This window comes from Cheilinus undulatus, linkage group 22, assembly GCF_018320785.1.
Source record: "Cheilinus undulatus linkage group 22, ASM1832078v1, whole genome shotgun sequence".
NCBI lineage: Eukaryota > Metazoa > Chordata > Actinopteri > Labriformes > Labridae > Cheilinus > Cheilinus undulatus.
In genome coordinates, this window is record NC_054886.1 from 2,687,856 (window position 1) to 2,704,003 (window position 16,148).

The window sequence follows — 16,148 nt, forward strand, 5'->3', positions numbered from 1 at the left end:
AGCCTATACTTACAGCCAAAACAGGCCTATATCTACAGCCAAAACAGGCCTATATCTACAGCCAAAACAAGCCTATATCTACAGCCAAAACAAGCCTATACTTACAGCCAAAACAGGCCTATATCTACAGCCAAAACAGGCCTATATTTACAGCCAAAACAGGCCTATATCTACAGCCAAAACAAGCCTATATTTACAGCGAAAACAGGCCTATATTTACAGCCAAAACAGGCCTATATTTACAGCCAAAACAGGCCTATATCTACAGCCAAAACAAGCCTATATCTACAGCCAAAACAAGCCTATATTTACAGCCAAAACAGGCCTATATCTACAGCCAAAACAAGCCTATATTTACAGCCAAAACAGGCCTATATCTACAGCCAAAACAGGCCTATATTTACAGCCAAAACAGGCCTATATTTACAGCCAAAACAAGCCTATATTTACAGCCAAAACAGGCCTATATTTACAGCCAAAACAGGCCTATATTTACAGCCAAAACAGGCCTATATTTACAGCCAAAACAGGCCTATATTTACAGCCAAAACAAGCCTATATCTACAGCCAAAACAAGCCTATATTTACAGCCAAAACAAGCCTATATTTACAGCCAAAACAGGCCTATATTTACAGCCAAAACAGGCCTATATTTACAGCCAAAACAGGCCTATATTTACAGCCAAAACAAGCCTATATCTACAGCCAAAACAAGCCTATATTTACAGCCAAAACAAGCCTATATCTACAGCCAAAACAGGCCTATATTTACAGCCAAAACAGGCCTATATCTACAGCCAAAACAAGCCTATATCTACAGCCAAAACAAGCCTATACTTACAGCCAAAACAGGCCTATATCTACAGCCAAAACAGGCCTATATTTACAGCCAAAACAAGCCTATATCTACAGCCAAAACAAGCCTATACTTACAGCCAAAACAGGCCTATATCTACAGCCAAAACAAGCCTATATCTACAGCCAAAACAAGCCTATACTTACAGCCAAAACAGGCCTATATTTACAGCCAAAACAAGCCTATATTTACAGCCAAAACAGGCCTATATTTACAGCCAAAACAAGCCTATATTTACAGCCAAAACAGGCCTATATTTACAGCCAAAACAGGCCTATATTTACAGCCAAAACAAGCCTATATTTACAGCCAAAACAGGCCTATATTTAAATTTATTTCACGTTCCCGCACTTGTGCTACTTCATTTGCTTGTCCCATGCCTCGTCCTTCAGTGCCAGGTAGGGCTGGGTATTGCCACTGGTTTCCTGAATCGATTCGATTGAATTCCGATTCTCAATGCCCTGATTCAATTCGATTCAATATTGATTCATGTAGAGATATTTTAGTAAAAAATCCTATGTTGCTTCTACATTTAAGAGATTCTCAGAGAACTTTAGTTGGAAATAGTACAAAGAATGTTCCAACTAGGCACATTATTAAAAATTTCAGGGTCTGCATCAAAAATTGACCCTTAGCTAAAAGTATTTTCATCATTACTTTACCTCTTTTTTTGTTCAGTTTGCCTGTCTTTGTAGTGTTTAAGAAATAAGTCACTTGTTGCAAGTCCAAGTTGAAAGTCTTGTTAAAAAATAAAATAAGTAAATTTGATCAATTATTTTTAACTAATTATCTTACTAAAAACTATTACTAGTAGTAATAGTCACATTTTCAGATATAGTGCAGTGTGGTGCAGTAATGTTTGTCTGTCTGCTGTCTGAGGTGTGTTCTATAGACACATATCTATGCTCTTTAATTTAAAGATCCACAGCGCTTATAAATAGAAATATGCATCATGTTATCTATCATCTAATGTACATTTGCTAACTTGATAGAAAATCTACATGAGATGCAAGTTTGTTACTGATAGTTTTCTCAATGACTGAGCGCTCCGTCATTTCCCTGCTGTACAGCGGGGCCGTGCGTAATTTGCACGTGAAACAGAGGAATAAGGGGTCGTAAAATTAAGCACACTGTATGGAGCGGCATATACGGGGGTTTCACAAATCAGTCGGGGTTTGCTCCTCTTTAACGTAGCATCTCAGACGATCACTAGTGTGTGTGTGAGTCTGCCCGGTCTGTAGCAGCAGCTCCACCTGTAGAGCTCCGCTGCTCTCACAGCACTGGCGGAAGTTTACGTCTGAGGATATATGCAGATATGCAGCTCGTATTAATAACACACCCAGATATCCAAAATTAGATGATTGGGTGTGAGATTTAAACCTTGAATCTGAGTCTAAACGTTTTTAGAAGCGAGTGCTGATTAACTTTCAGGCCGTGTGAGTGACGTAAGTCTGAGACGTCTGAGTCTGAGGCTCTGCGAGGAGCCGACAGGAGAGGAAAAAAGGCACTTATTAAAAGATCGATCTTTGGATTTTATGGATCGATATTGAATTTTTAAGAAAAGAATCGATCTGAATCGGAGAATCGATCTTTTGAACCCAGGCCTAGTCCCGGGGCAGTGAAGCATGCCGTCTCCAAGCAGGAACAAATGTACTCTCAATGGTCAAACGTTCTGGACTTTAGGCTCAAAAGAGCCCAGACACGGTCCTGACGGTTCAGTGTGAGTGTGCAGTAACTGCTCCATCACTCTGATACCATCACTCTCCAGAAAGTCCTCCCTAAATGCTGGAGATGTTGGTTCTTCCTGGCCCTGAACCTTGTGTAGCCGGCAGCCTCTTTTTGTTTTATTGGCAGGTGGCATTCAGCGTAAAGGTGCAATACCGCCACCTACTGTGTTGGAGTTTGGCCCAGTGTTCAACCAATAATAAAACAAAATAATTAAATACTGTAAATTAAAAAATAATTAAAACAAAACAATCCTAAATTCTTCACATTAAACCTGTCTCAATAAGGTTCTTGAACAGACATTTTTGTCCCACAGTTCAAAGATTTTTAAGTGTCATCTCAACTCCCAGTTTCCTGACTTCTCTCCTCAATATTTCTTGCTTATCTTCAAACTTCTGACAATGAAATAAAACATGTTCAACTGATTCCACAAGGCTGCACTGTTCACATAGTCCTGTCAGATGCTTTTTTATCAAGTGTCTTGTTTAAACCTGGATGTCCTACTCTTAATCTTCTTCATAGATTTTCTTCATGTGTTCTTCTACTCCTCCTCCTCGCTGTACCCACTTCTTGCTGTATTGCATAAAGGTGCCTTCCAGTATATCCATTATCCCAACTTTGTTGCCATACTTTCATGATGTGACTTTTAACTAATGCTTTAGCCTCATTTTTACTGATAGGGATATTCATTTTATCATCAAGTTTCAGAGACACTTTTAGACTCAATCAGACATTTCATTGTCTTTAATCCTCCTATGATCTTTCAGTCATAGTTTTAGTGGATGAAATGAACACTGATTTAACAGACAAACACCGGACTGATGCTCAGAGAGAGAGAGAGCAATGGACAGTGGCCGGATCCCAAGTCACTTATAGATCGGTCTCAGATCCTACGGATTCGCTCGAACCGGAAGTAGTTACCGATCCGCCATCTTGACGGCTGTGCCAAAGCCCTTACAGGGTTTTAAGACTCAAGCCATAAGACCGAGGACTGAGATTTGAAGACCGATGAGGAAAGACACATCAGAGCAGGCTTCCCGGAACACTTTTTACTCAGAGGCACGCCCCCTTATTGGATATCTCTCTCTGATTGGACGGTGCTACACAGTGAAACTTTACAGCACCAGCAGAGATAAATAATGGAGGAGAAACAGAGTTTATTACAGACGATAAACAGACTCAACGGACTCTAAACAGAATATAAACATCAGAAGTTTAAAAGGCTCAATAACTGATGGGCTGGGATTTAAAATAAGTGTTTGAAATAAGCATTGACAGTGAAATATTGAGAATAAATAAAATCAATAAGAAAGAGTGAATCAGTGTAGTTTAATATTTGATTAGTTTTCTGATTCACCTTCAAACATCAAACATGTTAAAAGCTCATAAAATCTAAAGATTCAGATATAAATCTGCCCTTTCCCACCAAACGCCGACAGCATTTAGATGTTTTTCTTTCTACATTCAGTCCATCACAGCCTTAATTTAGACAAAAGATAGTCGTCAGAAAGTGAGCCATGTTTTGTCCGTCTAATTTAGTCCAAATTTAGCCCAATAATAGTCGTTAAAAAATGACAATATTACAGCCACGTCTTTATAGAGAGGTCTTTATAGAGACGTCTTTTCAACGACCTGAAATTTACAGCATTTAACCGTTTACTTTTCTATTAAATCTAGACGTTGTTTAGACAGAGTGGAGATGTTTTTTAAACGTCTTTACCAATATTTTTTTCTAAGTGTTATAGTCTATTTAGAAATTTCTGTTTATTAGATTATGAAGAGAATTAAAATCAGACAGCAGCAGTCTGTCTGATTTTAAGAAGAAACAGGTTTAAATCATAGCAGTATTAATAAAGTTTCTATCAGTCTGATAGCGTCAGGTTTGATCAACCTTCACACCGAATAATTATGATAATTAATAATTTGGTAATATAGCATTTGCAGGTAGAAAGAGCCCGCATTTTTTTTTATATCAGAAAATAGTTGCAATGAAATTAAAAACGTCTCCACTCTATCTAAACAACGTCTAGATTTAATAGAAAAGTGAAAGGTGTAAAGATGTAATTTTCATGTTGTTGTAAAGACGTCTCTGTATTGTCGTACTTTTAACGACTATTATTGGGCTAAAATTGTTCTAAATCAGGTGGGCAGAATAATTTAATCATTTTCTATGACTATCTTTTGTCTTAATTCAAGGTTATGACAGACCGAATGTAGAAAAAATCCTCTAAATGATTTCGGTTTTTTGGGGGAAAGGGAAGATTTGTATTTGATTCTGTTGATTTTATGAGCTTTTAACATGTTTGATGTTTGAAGGTGAATCAGAAAACAAATCAAATATAAATTCTATACTGATTCACTTTTTATTATTAATTTAATTCAATAAATTCTCAGTATTTCACTGTAAATGCTTATTTCAAACACTTTAAAATCCCAGCCCATCAGTTCATGAGCCTTTAAAACTTCTGATGTTTACTGCAGGTTTCTCTTCATGCAGGGGTTTTCTGATCCCTGTAAATGCCGACTTCTGTTAATTTATGGAGACACAATCAGCTGTTTCTGCCTGCTGACAGCTGATTGATGATCAGCTGATTGATGATCAGCTGATTGATGATCAGCCGGCACCGTCATCATAAACTGACGTCGCTTCAAGTGACGCTGCAGAGGTAAGGACGTCCCATGGACCGTTAATCGTCGGTCTTATGGCTTCAGTCTTCCCTGTCGATTCCTCGGTCTCTCCATGAGTCTTTGGTGGGCGGGACTAAGACTCAAGGAAAAGACTCAAGCCTTATAATAAAGGTGCGCTTGAAAAGTCCATCTTGCTTAGGAAGGTTCCTAACTGAGTGAAACAACCCGGAAGTATTTAAGTGTCGGCCATGATAAGGACTGTTTGAATTCTCCAAATTGTAAGGAAAGGAGCTTCATTGTTTCCTTTATTATCTCCTTTAGCCTAGGAAACACTGGACCATCCTTTACCAAGAGAGATGAAAAGATGACCCACAATGCTTTGCGTAAACTTCATTTAAAGTGACGCACCTGTTGACCGCTCATCAGAACAGGTGAATAACTTGAATAACTAGAATAACTTAACTAACCCTGATTTAGACCGTAAAATTCAGTCAAACGTATAATACAAGTGATAAACAGAAGGCAGTAGGGATGAACAGAGAAATATTACAGACATGAAAACTTTGTCATTCAACTTATGATCAGGATTTCATTTCTTCTCATTTCCATTTTATTTAAACAGTGAACCGATCACTCAGTATTTTAAACTGTATTTGTCTTGCTATTTTGAAATATTAAAGTAAACGTTTTAAGTTTGTAAATCACAACCAACTAAAGCGATAAAGTCGACATGTTGCTATATTGTGATTATTATATTTATCATCATAATTACTCAGGGAAGACGCAGTTTATAGAGCTTTTCACAGAACGAGCTGAAAGGAAGATGAAACCAGAGTAGACTCCGTAATAAATTTAACAGAGACGAGAGAATTAAAGAAAAAATGATTAGGTAGGGAATAAAGCAAAAGTATTTAATATCGTTATGAAACAAAAGGACTTGAACATTATTCATCTCGTTGTATTGACTTAGTAGAAAGTTCAGATTAAGAGAAAGGTTTCTGCTGTTCTGGATGTTCACGGTTCCTCTTCCTGAAGAGACTTTAGGATATAAAAATCTTCATGAGCTCATATCTCTGACGTTTTAGCGTTCACAGCACACAACACAGAGAACACACCGAGTGGAAGTTGCGAATTTTGTAGTCCATCAACGTTAAATTGTAGTTTTTACACAAAAAACACGCGTCACATCCGTAACATCCGCCTAGAGAAAGTGCAGTCAGATTCCTTACTCACCACAGTTCTCCTTTCCTATCCTCTTACTCACACCTTTCCTTGACCCTGTGACGTTTCTCGTCGGGGTTAAGGAAAAGTGAATAGGAAAGGACTTAAGAGGTAATTTTTTGGACTTTTCGAACGAACCCTACATGCTGCGTTACATTCAGGTGCGACTCCAAAAAGAGGACAAATAAGCGTCCGGCGCCGGACAAGGCATTTAAATTCCGGCCTGTCCGGACACATGTCCACCCTAATCACTACTAAACATAGAAGATGAACAAACAAACAACTGTGACACAGTCAAACCACTAACTTTAGTTTAGCACAGATCAGGTTTACCTTCTTCTTCTTCTTCTCTGGACTTCTTTGGCGGTTAGCAGACCAGCTGAAAATCACTCTAACCTTCAGAGGAGACGAGGGGCTGTAAAATTACATCTGCAGGACACAGTCACTAATTTCAGCTTGAAATACCAGCACATTTTTGAGCACACAGAAATGAATTTTGTCATTGACTTCAAATGTGTAGACAAAAGGTCAAAGTTCAAGGGCTCGCATCAGGTGGTTGACAGTAGACGTGATGGACAAGACCATATGATAACCAAATAGTAGATGATAAGAAGATTTTCCTTCTTCCATAACCAACAGACTGTGGAACCTAGCCAGCAATCAGGACCAGCCTCTCCTGAGATGAAAACACAGAGACCCTACATTCAGGATCTTCTGATGATGTTGGCACTGGTACTTGTCAGTCAAGAGGATTGCAGGAATATGAAGATGACTGCTGAATTCTTGAGCTGAATCAAGATGCAGACCCATTCTATGATGGGCCAGATTCCTCTGTCTCCCATGCCATCCAGGCATCTGTTGAAGACTCACAAGTTGACTTTGGGCCTGCATCTGTTGGTGATGCTGATCAAGACTCCACTCTTCCCTGGAACCCACCTGAGCTCAATTCTCTGCAGGTATGATGTCAATCTAATGTCATTATAATAGTGCTGTCAAAATAATACTGTCCATCAATCAGTAGAAGATTCAATGATAAAGTCATTTGAGTAAATGTAATGAGTTACTTTCTACCCCTGCCACATTGTCAACATAAACCACTTCAACCCAGCCTTCATAAGCAACACATGGACGAGTACTCTCTAAACCAGTGGTTTTCAAAGTGTGAGGCGGGCCTCCCCTGGGGGGCGCCACAGAGCTTCAGGGGAGGCGTGGAACCATAAACCAGAAAAAAGGTGATTTGCTTTGCTAACCTCTGCTGTGCATGGAGCAAAATGAATAAACTTATAGTTACTGTAGGGACTATGCTATAGAGCAGTGTTACTCAACCAAAGAGCCAAATGATTGAAAATACCTTTGCAAGAGCCGCAATCTAAGAGGTAAAAAGAGGCAAAAACAACCTGAAGTAGCATAAAAATAGGTTCAAGGTGGCAAAAATGTTAAAAAAGCAGCAAAAAAATGGGTGAATATGTGGAGAAAAAGTGGAAAAATGGTCAGGTAACAAAAAAATTTGTGAGACGTGACAGAAAAATGAGTGGAAAGTGACTTAAATGGGCAAAAAGCAGTCAAGATTTGCAAAAATGGCATAAAAAAAGAGGAAAAAGGTGGTATGTAATGGCAAAGGGTAGTTTAAATGGGCAAGAAATTAGATAAAAGTGGCAAAATTGTGAAAAAGTGGCAAAAAGACGTCACAAAAATGAGCAAAAAAATGGAGAAAAGGGATATTTAATGATGAAATGTAGCTTAAATGGGCAAAAAGGTGAAAAAGGGCAAAAATGGGATAAAAGTGGAAAAAGTGGGGAAAAGAAGCAAAAAGAAGTTGTAAAATGGCCCAAAAATATGAAAAAGGGTATTTTTTTAATGTTATAATGACTGAATAAGAGGGAAAGGCAGATGTTTAAGGACATTTGCAAACCAAAATATCCCAAATATATTCATGTTAAAAATGTTTAAAGATTAGACATAAATGTTTGAAATGTTGTTGTTTAATTGTTTTAATTTGAATCCTTTTTGTGGGTGGGGGTCCACCGAATGGATCAGTTCTTCTTAGGGGAGGCTCACTCTCACACACTTTGAAAAGCCCTGCTATAAACCATTATGTTGTTGAGTTGAACTGCACCTTGCATCCCTCACTTTTATACCACACAATCAAGAGGGGGATAGTTGGAGACAGACTGGCACTAACTGACTCTGTTTATCAGGAAGGACCAAAAAAGCAGAGGAAAGGTGCTTCAGTAAGGAGAATCAAGTGAATGTCCTTCACCTTCCAAGTTTTTACTTTTCAAATGTCACTTTACTATTTTCAGTTTAGTTCTCATTTTCATAAATGCTCTGGGTTAAGTTTTTTATGCACTTGTCGTTAGCTTTGTCATATTTTTCAATAAAATGTCTTTTAAAATGTCTTCTTGTTGTGATGATGTTGCCCTCTAGTGGTTTATTCAGGGTATAGATAGTCAGTGTAATTCCAGTGTCCAACAGCCTGGTAAACTGATGGGTCCTTATAATATTGAATCAGTGATCTGTAGGCATTAAAATCACTGCAGAAGTATCTGCAGTTTTTTGTTGGCTGCTCAGTTGGATTCTTCAGTTTGTTGATAACTGTTTGAATTTTAGTCAAACACCAAATGCATAGATTTTTTTCATCAAGTTGTATGAAACGTGTGCTGCCAGCTGGCTGGCTCCCCATACCACGCATTAAATGGGCCGGTCTGTCAATGACTCCCGGGCCACTTTTCCCCCAGTCCGCCCCTGCAAACAGTAAAATAATCACTTTGACTATCTACTATTTGCACTGCCAGTACTTTCACTGATTTGAAATCTATTCATGACAATACTGACATACTTTATATGGACAGAGGAGAAATAGGCCAGCACAAGCACATATGTCATAGCACTGTGCCTAAAAAGCCTCATCTGAAAGTGACTCCTTCAGACTCTTTTCAGTCCTGTCTTTCTTTATGTGCTTTGGAGTCATATTTTGGCCTTAATATATGATGTACCATAGTTCAAATCCACAGAATGACAACAACACAGTGATTTAAGTGGGGTATGGGTGCAAAGAAGAGAGAGAGAATGAAAGACAGAGACAATACAACAAAAAACAACAACACCAATCAACAGATTCAACCACTAATTAGTCAAAACACAGACTCTAGGCACATAGGTTCTATAAGTATATGCCTAAAACCCACAATCATCTGTCCACTGTACTCTTCAAAGTAAAGACTCTAAAATACAATGTCATGATAACAAAAGAGTACCAGTCATTTTCTACATGGAGCATACACTTGTCTTATGTCTTATGTATTATACTTGTCTCTTGTGTTATCCAGCAGTTGGTAAATGCTGTTGGGTCTGTTCACAGATATCTGCAGATGTTTGTTTGTTTTTTTGTCATTGACAAAGTGAGAACAAACATACATGGTACCGTGATGTCAGAATCAAATTCTTAAAGAAACATGGTCTTTACCCTAAATAGGAGCAACTGGTTCAGGACAGGTGGTGTAGCCATTAAGTGTCAGTTGGTATAACCACTATTTCTCAAAAATAAAGAAAATACACAGAGAAATGACATAAAAAGAATTTAATGTTTCTGAACTAGTTTTTTGAACAATTTGACACTGGTTATTTAGAAAAAATATATTTTCTGCACATGTTCCCTGCTATGAGTGGAGTGGCCCAGGAGTGGCCCAGTCAGAGTCCTGACCTCAACCCGACTGAGATGCTGTGGCATGACCTCAAGCGAGTGATGCACACCAGACATCCGAATAATATTGCTGAACTGAAACAGTTTAGTAAAGAGGAATGGTCCAAAATTCCTCCTGACTGTTGTGCAGGTCTGATCTGCAACTACAGGAAAAGTTTGGTTGAGGTTATTGCTGCCAAAGGAGGGTCAACCCGTCATTAGCCTAGGGGTTCACATACTTTTTCCACCCTGCACTGTGAATGTTTACATGTTTTGTTCATTAAAAACATGAAAACATATCATTTTGTATGTAGTATTAGTTTAAGCAGACTGTGTTTGTCTATTATTGTGACTTAGATGAAGATCGGAACACATTTGATGACCAATTTATGCAGAAATCCAAGAAATCTCAAAGGGTTCACATATTTTTTTTCTAGCGACTGTACATAAAATAACTACAAAGATGTGGTGACAATACAGTACATCTGAGGCATAACAGAGCCAATACAACGAGAAATGAAAAAACACAAAATAAACACGGCCGTAAAACCACACACTAAATTCAGACAGCTGCTAGTTCATCCCAAAGACAAAATAGAACCGGACAAAAAATGCGACATCATATATGAAATACCATGCAAATCATGCCAAAACACATACATAGGAAAAACAGGAAGAATGTTCGACATGAGAAAAATGAACACCAAAAGGAGTGTGAAAAGGAGACAGCAGGACGACTCACAAGGACAGAAAAAGAAAAGGCAGAACAGGAAAATTTCAAATCGGCAATATCAGACCACTGCAAAAGACAAAATCATGTCATGGACTGGGACAACACAACAACAATTGGGTCAGAGAACAATAAACACAAACACAGCTGAAATTGAAATTTTGATCTGGTTACTGATAAAATTCTGGGTCCAACCGTGTTAAAAACCTCTTTGAGAAATTTGGTGGGGATAATATCAAGCTGTTTTTATCTGGGATAAAATTACAGCTAAAAAGGACATGGACACCAGCTTAAAGCTACAAAAATAATTAAAAATCTCTCCCTGGATTTAAAATACAGGCTGGGGGTGTGATATTTTCCCTGATGTCCTTGACTTTGTTGTTAGAAGGAACTGAAAACTTCTCACATAAATCCTGAGAATCATCAGTAAAATGTGAAGGGGAGGGGCTGGTGATGGACTCTAACACCTTAAATAAAACTCAGGGATCAGAATGATTGGATCAAATTAAAGTAGAATAAAATGCTGCCCTACTGAAGTTGAGAAGGCGATTTATTCACACTGAAAGTCATGCAATCAGGCCCCATGGATATTTTTTTTTGTGTCAGAACACACACACAGTACCAGTGAATCTACAGAGACGAGAAAATGTGACAGTCATATCTCTCCTTCTGCTTCTCTGCTCTGATGATGATGACAGGAATGAAAGAGGAAACCACAATGACATCAGATATATTCATAGAAGGTCTCTGCTTCCTTTTTTTCACACTGTTTGTGACAATGTCAGTTTTTGCCTTTGAGTGAATGTGATCACTGACCATAATCACCAAAGACAGTTCGGATTAGGGCTGCCACAATATCAGATTTTCACTTCACGATTATCATGGGCAAAAAATTTCATGATAACGATATTATCACGATTTCAATAAAAAAATTAAATAATAATGGGACAATTAATTTAATTTATCTTTAACTTTATTTATGTTGTGTTCTCTCTTTAGGCAGATGAATTACACTCAAAATACCTGTCTAAGGAGGTACTGCAGTCGCTGTGTCATTGCGGAGGGTCAGTGTTTGTGTGTGAGGAGGAAGGGGGAGGGGTTGTTGGGGTGCCGCAGGAAGGAGACTAAGCAGGGCAGAAGAAAACAGGGGCGGATGTAGAGAACAAACTGTTCAAGTGGCACTGGATCATTTACACGATATTATCATATGCACTTTTTTTTTTACACGATATTGAAATTTTAAGTTTTAATACCACGATCATCGTCAATATCAGTATATTGCGACAGCCCTAGTTTGGATGCAGAGAAACATCAGACATCAGTGAAGAGACTTCATCCAGGTAAGATCTGCTCACTGAAACATCTCTGAACTGTCATCTTATTACAAATACTATTTAAAGGATTTAGATGTTAGACACTTTTTGATAACTTGTAAATATTATTAACCCTCGGATCCTTCTATGTCCGTTTTGAGGACATTCATCATTTTTATCATAATTTATTTGAGTTGATAGTCACATTTTTATGGATTGAGGTATCAAATTTCGCCAAAGTTATTATTTTTCTTCATTAAAAAAAAAAAGAATGTGTTGCCAATAGAACTTGGTTGACGCAAAATAGCTCCATCCACCCTTATTTGTCCGAAATCAGACACATAGACTTCCATTAAAAACACGTTTTTTGACTGTGTCTATGGCACCAAAACACCTTATAGCAACTGTTTTATTGCAGTCAGTCGATCACTAGGGATCTAAATTTCCCCATTCCACAGTGATCCAGCAGATAGTGCCAACGCATCATTTTAACCCCTTCGGTAGCGCAGACATTGTTTACCTTCCATGGACTCAGAGTGTTTGAAGCACTATTTCATCCACTAAACATCATCAGAATTAAATTAACCGATTCATGGCACTAGATATGGATGTCTGAGAGTGGGCTACATGTGTAAGGAAAAGTTTGTGTGCTCCTGTGTGTGTGCTTAGGTGTAAATCTGCATCTATGTTTACAACTGGACATGCCTTAAGTGGAGTGTTTACTGTCGAAAATGCTACTTCTGAGTTCTGCAGTCTGGGACTAAGAAAGGGGGACATTTGGAGAATTTCTACTTTGCCCTCACTTCATAGCAAGTGGATTTACATGCATGAGGATGCACGGGTCCTTTCAATCAATAGGAAAGAATATATCATGTCTCAAAGATGCAGTAAATTTGTATGTGTGTAATGGGCATACTTGTGGTCACATTTTGGTTAGAGGTGGAAATGCGCGTTCGTGATTCACATCCTACATACATCCTGATTTTTTATGCCTGTACATAAAATAAACCTACCATGAGCAAATTTATTCACTCGCAAATGATTTGGTACAGAATGAGGCTCGAGTAAAGGAGGGTAAAACTGGCGTGTTTTACGCTCCGATAGACTCGTCTGTTCAGCATGGATGCTAGGTCACTGAATCCAAGTCATAGGCATAGTGTACAATAACTGCCATAAAAAGGATGTAACGTTGATTTTTATTTTTTATTTATTTATCTATTTTTTTAGTAGTCAGGGTTGAAGTTGTTGAAGAGATCTGAAGCAGTGAAAGTTTTAAAAAAAGTTGAAAAATTAGTATTTATTAACATCTCTCTGCATGTCCGTTTTCTGGACAAACAAGGACAGATGGAGCTAAAATATGGAATTTGGCACTATAGAAAAAAATTCAGTGCATCAAAATCAATTTTACTACTCATCATTGCCATGGCCCAAACTTTACTGAAAAAAAAACAACTTTTTTCTTCTAGATAATTTACATGGGAATTTTGGTGTTTTTGTGTTGTTGTTGTTTTTTTTTAACCAGAAAAAATACCAGTGACATGGTGTACAATAACTGGCATTAAAAAGAGTGTAACATTGAATTTAAAAAAAAAAAAATACAATTTCTAGTGGTCAGGGTTGAAGTTGAAAAAAGTAAAAAAAAAAAAGATTATTTTATTAACACCTTTCTGCCTATCTGTTTTCTGGACAAACAAGGACAGATGGAGCTAAAAATTACAAGGGAGTGATGGTTAAAATACAGTGCTTAACAAATGTATTAGACCACCCTTACCCTAACCAAAGTAAGGTTTATGCCACAGCTGCCCTAAAAAAAAACTGAAAAAATAGTAAAGCACATTATTATTTCTTCATTAATATGTCAAATTATAGTTATTTACTTGCATTTCTGAACAGAAGAATTAGTTTTAGTGGTTGAATGTTATGTTTGATTAATTTCTGACTTCTCAGAGAAGCCAAGTGAGTCGGCTCAAATTTGGGTGAATTCAGTTTGAAATTCCTCATTCCTGTTCAAAATGGTAAAACGTGGAGAGCTGACTGAAAATGGAAGAGTCCGCATTAAAGCACTTCATGATGCTGGATGGTCTCTGAGACAAATATGACAGGTGGTCTAATAAATTTGTTAAGCACCATAAATCCAAGCGTGTCTCTGTGATAGCCTGCAGGATTGTTTGAGTATCTCTCAGTATCAGCATCCTCCTCCATGATTCAAATGCTGTTCAAACTTTGTTAACAATCTCCTACACAGTCTCTATGATTGTTTTCAATCATAAAAGGAGCAGAAAAAGCTGCATGGACTGTAAAAAACAATAATTTCCCCCTAAATCACAGAGATGATCATTCATACAGGATAAGTTTGACCTGTGGACCTCTGTGTGCTGAAATATGGTCGGTCATTTACTCTGGAAATTTTACTCCACAAATTACAGACATGGTTGATTTCATAGTGGAGTAAGATCACAGACGTCCTGCATGATTATTACAAATGACCAGAGGTCCATGGCTAATACTAGTCCCATATGAATAGGGCATAAGACCTGCTAAAAAAGATCTTTGATGACTAAAATAATAACTTAAAGTAAGTTAGACCATTATTTTAGGAAGGTGATGAAATGAAAATCATTTACCTGAGTGCTACTCTCTCTCTCTCTCTGCCTTATACGTGGGTACAAAGAGTTTTTAACATGTTTTATATGCACTATTAATACTGTTATTATTTCCTGTAAGTCATTCATCTGACTGAAGCTCAGTCTTATCAATTACAGGCTCACACGCTGATGTTTCATTACTTAAGATGAGAATATTACCAGAATATTTATCCATTTAGACATTAAGGTAGCACGCCATGTAGCCTGCACACACCTGAGAGACACGTCAGGAGTGTGCAGTTTGGTCTGGTTATCAGATTCTAATCTATATGAAATGCTTCGAGGCGTTGTCTCCTGAGAATCTGAAGCTCAGTCACAGTGCAGAGCGTTCGTCCATGCCTCACTCTGTGCTCGCAGCACAGCTCACATGCACGAACCATTCAGACAGGATGTCAGCTTTATGAAAATGTAACATTGGAGGGCCAACATAAGCCGTGTTTCCATCAGGGGGTCCGGTTTGATTCAGTTCAGTTTGGTATGGTTTGGTACGCTAAACCCCAAAATAGTTTGCGTTTCCACAGACACCTGTGCTCTCACTTGGGTGGGCGGGGCTGTAAAAGCATGCATGTCACAGACAGCACGAGTCTGCTGTTCCAGCTGCAGAGTTATAGAAAGGACGTGTGACAGATATTAGTCGGGAATAAGCAGTAAACAGCTTTATTTCAGCTCAAAGTGCTTTTTTTTTTTTTTTTTTTTAAATAACTACATTTTAATGATGTTAACCGCTGTCAGTAAAGATCCTCAGCTGATGGAATATGTGTACAGAGACGTTACGCTACATTAATATGTGAATATATCTAGTCTAGAACAGTTTATATGACAAAATATTAAAGTTTAGAGCTGTACTGTGAGAATTTGTCACATTAAAAATAAAATAAAAGTTCAGCTGGTGTTAAAATCAAGCTAGATTAAGTCAGAAATCCGGGGGGTGCTGATCTCGTTTTAAAATAGTCTGCAGCCTGAAGTTTTACGAGCCTGTTAAACAACCACAGAGCGATGTTTTCACAGTTTATCTAACGTAAGACGTAGATTAATAACTAGTTACAGATGAGAATGAACTGTTCTAAGGCTTCGTATTCACAAAACCTCTGCATTAATTTAGTTTCTCATCCATCGCAGATGGATCAGGCTGATGTGAGCCTTCAGGTTCTGCTTTGTGTTCTTAAAATCAGGTCCAGATAAAAGTCAGGAAACTTGATTTGTGGCCAGATACCAATATCCATAGACTAGGAAACAGTTTGGATCTCTGTCGAGTCCAAATATTTCCCATTTAGGCAGATATTGGTCCATTTTTCTCCCGTTTTCGCCTGCTTCTCACAGCGCAGACTTCCATGTTTCAAGCCCGGAG

General features: G+C 38.0%; 1 pseudogene; it reads right to left on the bottom strand.

The window, feature by feature from the left end:
- The window catches only part of LOC121504427, a 46,327-nt pseudogene that overhangs the window by 13,719 nt on the left and 16,460 nt on the right, over window positions 1-16,148 (bottom strand).